Raw genomic sequence first — 5,207 nt, 5'->3', positions numbered from 1 at the left:
GAGAATATAAAGTAGTCAAACAATTGATGAGAATAAAGAATTTGCAAATAATTGTAGTAAAAAAAACTGAATTGAGTAAAATGCAAAGTAAAGAGACTAACTAAAAAGGAGAGTACATTTTTAGTAAAAAAAATAAGAATTGAAGTTATGTATATATTCTATAGTGGTATTTGATCATGTGGTTCAAATTTGATAAAAATAATCTTAAAATAAAGGATAAATTAATAAATATAAAACTTATTATAAAAAGATTAACTGAAAGTATATATGTATTCCACAATGATTTAGGAGCATGTGATTCAAATTTGATAAAAAACGATTAAATGAAAGAGATGGAACCGAGTTTTGTTTACACTTAATGTGGTTATCTCTCCGACGAGATGGAACCCGGGAGAGAGATCTTCTTTCCGACCGGTGGATGTTAATAGTAAATTAATAAATTATTTTTATTTGACAAGAGGTTATTTAAACTAAAACTATGGATTAAATTGACCATTAAATTAACCATTAAAATATTAATTGAATATTATTTCAGTAATTTTGCAAATTCACCTTGCTCTACTAACACATTTTTTATTAAGAAAAGAAAAATATGTTACAACATAAATATTATATTAGCTTCAGCTTGAACAGCGGTTGATGAAGGTATTTGAAATAAATAATCGACGGTCGGGATTCCGCGGCTCATCTACAATTCCATTTTAGTTGTTTCTAATTAATTTAAATTTCACCATTCAATCTTCTTTGGAGCAGTTGTGAGATCATGTCCACGAGAGCGTGAGAATTAGATGACTCGTGTATAGTTTTTTTTAGGGTACCATCCAATTATAGGGTTGGTATCAAAATGACCATAAGTTTTAAATTTACATCAATATGATCACTGAAATGTTTAAGTGATATCATTTAAGTCAAATGTCGTTAAAATTTACGAGGGGTAACATGGTAGTTTACATAAATCTGTATAATTACATATTTGATTATAAATATATGTAAACTCTATTAACTTAGTCCTAAATTTAAATTTAAATTTATAATTAAATTTATTTCTATTCAACCGTACAATGACACGTATCACATTTACGAGGTTTTGAACATGGACTCTGTAGAATGAAAATAGGGTAGCCAGACTATTGAACCAATTGTTTTATTTGATTTGGTAGTCACACCCACATTTATTTATATCATAATATTATTAGTTATATAAAAATAAAATTAAAATATAAGAATATTCAAATGATATTTATCTTTTAATATTTTTAAGACAAATCAAAATAAGTTTAATATTTATTTTTAAAACCAAAGTCAATATTTTTTATATTTGCAAACAAAATTTATGGAAAAAATCATGTAATATAAAAATAAAAAATATTTTTATAAATTTAAACAAAATAAATTTTATATTTATATTTTTAAATAATTGAATTTAATGTACACTGCCGGTACACGGTTGTTTCATTTCTCGAGCATTTTATCAAACAATTCATATGTAAATTTGTTTTAAAAATTTAAAAATATTGAACGTTAACTACAATTTGAATATTTTTTATTTTTTACTTTTATATAATTAATAATGCTATGAGATAAATAAATGTTGGTGTAATTTCAAAACTTTATAAAATAATCAATTAAGTCCATCTACCACATCATCGTCTATCGAGTACTGTCAAAACAGTATCGTGAACTGCCACAATAATATTGTAGATTGTCATGTAAGTTTGTGAATTGTCATGTAAATGTTGTGACAATCAATGTTTGATTCCGTTATTCAAAGTGTTAGATTATTTTTTATATTAATGATACTTTTGTATGCTATTACTTATAACAATATTTTTGTGTATTTTTAAAACTTAACTAATGTCTAATATTCATTAGCATTATATTCTTATTATAAACTAAATAAATTTTGTGTTATGGAATTTCTTATCAACTCTATTGTTTTATATTTGTATAACTAGCGTGTTAAATATATGTAATGATTTACAATAATAATGACAATATAATTTAATTATTTAATAGCTATTCTTTTTATTTATATTTTCAAAAATTAGATATCAAATATATTTTTAGTATTTTAGTTTTGAATTCAAATTTTCATTTATATTAATCAAATATGTTTTCTAATTTTCAAAAAATTGAAAATGAAAACTATTTTTCTAAAAACAAAACAGAAAATAAAAATAGAAAATATTTTCTAGAAGCAAACGGACCTTAAGATTTTTAACTTTTTCATTTTCAATTTTACGTTTGGAATCAAATTATAATTTTACTTTTACTAATACATGAACTCCACTCAATAATGTATTTATAATTTATTTTAATAATCTAATACTAACATCCCTAAAAAATTATTATTTTTTTAATCATTTAAAAATAAGTAAAATTTATGATTTACATATTAAAATATTAATAATGAGTTATATAAAATATATTTTTATTATAATTGTATGTTTTATATTTTTATTATAGTTTAAATTGATATAATTCGCGTATAAATGTAAATATAATTTAAATATTATATTTTAATTTACAACATAATATCTATAATAAACATTTTATCATTTCAAGCAGAAAACGTAAGACTTTCATTCTCTTAACTCATAAAATCCTAATTTGATCCATCACAACAAAATTAAAGTTCACACTTTCTAAATAAAAAATAACTCATGATCCGAATTATTGGGGTCTTATAAGTATAAATTAATAAATATAATATTTTTATAGCAAAAGAAAATTTAGTCCATAATGTAACATTTCCCTATATAGGACCCCAATAATACCTAGTCGACGTATCCGAACAAGTAATCAATCAATCTTGCTTGTAAGGTGACCAAGAAAGATTCAATGATTTCTTCTTCTTCACTTGTCAAGCTCTTCACAATCTTCTTGATTATCATTTCCATCTTCACTCCCCTTGCACTTTCAGTAGTACCAGAGGAGTGCCAAACAGAAACCAACAGCTGCACCAACAAAAAGAAGGCCTTGCCCTTCAAAATCATAGCCATTTTCTCCATATTGATCACTAGTATCGTAGGCGTAACCGCGCCTCTACTCATGCGTTCAATCCCGGCTCTTCAACCCGACAAGAGTTTATTCGTGATCGTCAAGTGTTTCACAGCCGGGATCATTCTGGCAACGGGGTTCATGCACGTGTTGCCGGATTCTTTCGACATTTAATCGTCGAATTGCTTGGACGAGAACCCGTGGCATTAGTTTACGTTTACAGGTTTGTGACATGTTATCCTCGATAGTGACTTTAATGGTGGATTCCATGGCTATATCCATATACAGCCGGAAATGCACCGCCGGAGTTATACCGGAAACTAGGGGAGGACAACATGATGGGCTATTGAGAATGTTGGACAATTACATGGCCATCACCATCACCATAATCTAAAGCCTGCAGATGATGCTGGTCAACAATTGATGCGTTATCGTGTTATTGCCATTGTAAGATATTTCATCTTTTAGTATTACTATTTAAGAAGTGTCAACAACGATGATGATCTATAATTTTGTATCTTAAAATTATAATATAAATTATTAAATATAAAGTTTATATTCTTAACATAGAATATTAGGTCCGTTACTTGATTATCGTAATTGTTGATGGCAGGTATTGGAGTTGGGAATTGTAGTTCATTCAGTGGTGATAGGGCTTTCAGTCGGAACCTCAAACAACACATGCACCATCAAAGGTCTCGTGGCAGCCCTTTGCTTCCATCAAATGTTTGAAGGGATGGGCCTCGGCGGTTGCATTCTTCAGGTAATTCATTCAATTCTACGTTCTCAAAACCTAAACTCTAAGCCTCTCTTCTCATATACATGAATACATACAAATATAGTCGGAGTACAAAGCGTTGAAGAAGTTTATAATGGTGTTCTTCTTCTCCGTAACAACGCCGTTCGGTATCGCACTGGGAATCGCTCTGTCGAGGACATAAAAAGAGAATAGTCCAACGGGGTTGATCATGGTGCTGCTGCTGAATGCGTCGTCGGCTGGACTTTTGATATATATGGCATTGGTCGATCTTCTTTCTGCAGATTTCATGGGTCCAAATTTGCAGTCTAGCATTAAGCTCCAACTAAAGTCTTATGTAGCAGTTCTTTTAGGTGCTGGTGGCATGTCTCTCATGGCCAAATGGGCTTAATTATCTCAACATTACTTTGTGTTTTTTGGAATAAAAGAGAGTGCAAAGTTGTAAGCTGTCTTACCATCCATGTCTGTTATGTTATTAACTTAGTTTTTGGGACCCTTTCATCATGTACAAACACCAATCAAAGAAAATCAATTTCACTCTTTCGTGAAAATCTTAATATAAAATATAGGACTGCCATCTTCTGTTTGAGTACATAAAATGTTTTTCGGTCCTTAATGTTAACGTTTTGATCAAAATAAGTACTTAAAATATTTTTTTTAATTAGAATAGATTATATGTTTTCCATTTAAGTACTTAAAGTATTTTTTATTAATATCACATGTCAATTTTTTAGAACTTAATTAAAAACTAATAAATAATTTAAGTACCTATTTTAATAGAACAAAATACTTTAAATATTTATTTTGATCAAAATAATAACTTTAAGCATTTATTATGACAAAAAATATTTTAAATATTTAGATAAAAAATAATATAGCTTAAATACTAAGTTGTGACATAAGCTTATATAATAAATGGGTAAATTACAGATTTGGTAACTGAATATTACTCTTTCTCCTATTTAACTCATTTTACTTTAAATTTTTTTCAATTTACTCATTGAACTTTATAAATTGAATTTTTTTATCACTCCGCCGTTAAATAATTAAACGACGTTAAGACATGACACCTTATATCAAAACAACATCATTTTAAAAAAATTAGACTAAAGCAATAACATTTTAATTAAAATGTAATCATTTCATAACGTTCTTAATTATTTAACAAGGGAATGATAAAAAAAATCAATTTATACAATCAATAAGTAAATTGAAAAATTAAAAGTACGATGAGTAGAATAAGAAAGAGAGTGAAGTTCAGTTGACGTATAGTTTACCCATAATGAATAGATTTATTATTCTTTTCACTTTTCTTTTGGATAATTATACCCTACATCAACCTAATTTAAAATTAAACGGCAAAAAATGAACTAACAAAAATATTATAAAAAAATTTCAACCGAAAAAATACTAATAAAAAATTAATATTTTCGATTGTATCCAATCGAAA

At 27.2% G+C, this 5,207-nt stretch overlaps 1 pseudogene; it reads left to right on the top strand.

Annotated features, from left to right (window-relative positions):
• Positions 1–2,841: 2,841 nt before the first annotated feature.
• Positions 2,842–4,148, top strand: LOC120175934 (annotated as a pseudogene).
• Positions 4,149–5,207: the final 1,059 nt, after the last annotated feature.

Source organism: Hibiscus syriacus, unplaced genomic scaffold (genome assembly GCF_006381635.1).
Source record: "Hibiscus syriacus cultivar Baekdansim isolate YM2019G1 unplaced genomic scaffold, ASM638163v2 tig00112217_pilon, whole genome shotgun sequence".
In the NCBI taxonomy this organism is placed as follows: domain Eukaryota; kingdom Viridiplantae; phylum Streptophyta; class Magnoliopsida; order Malvales; family Malvaceae; genus Hibiscus; species Hibiscus syriacus.
The sequence above is the reverse complement of the archived record's forward strand: the minus strand, read 5'-3'. Positions and strand labels throughout refer to the sequence as shown.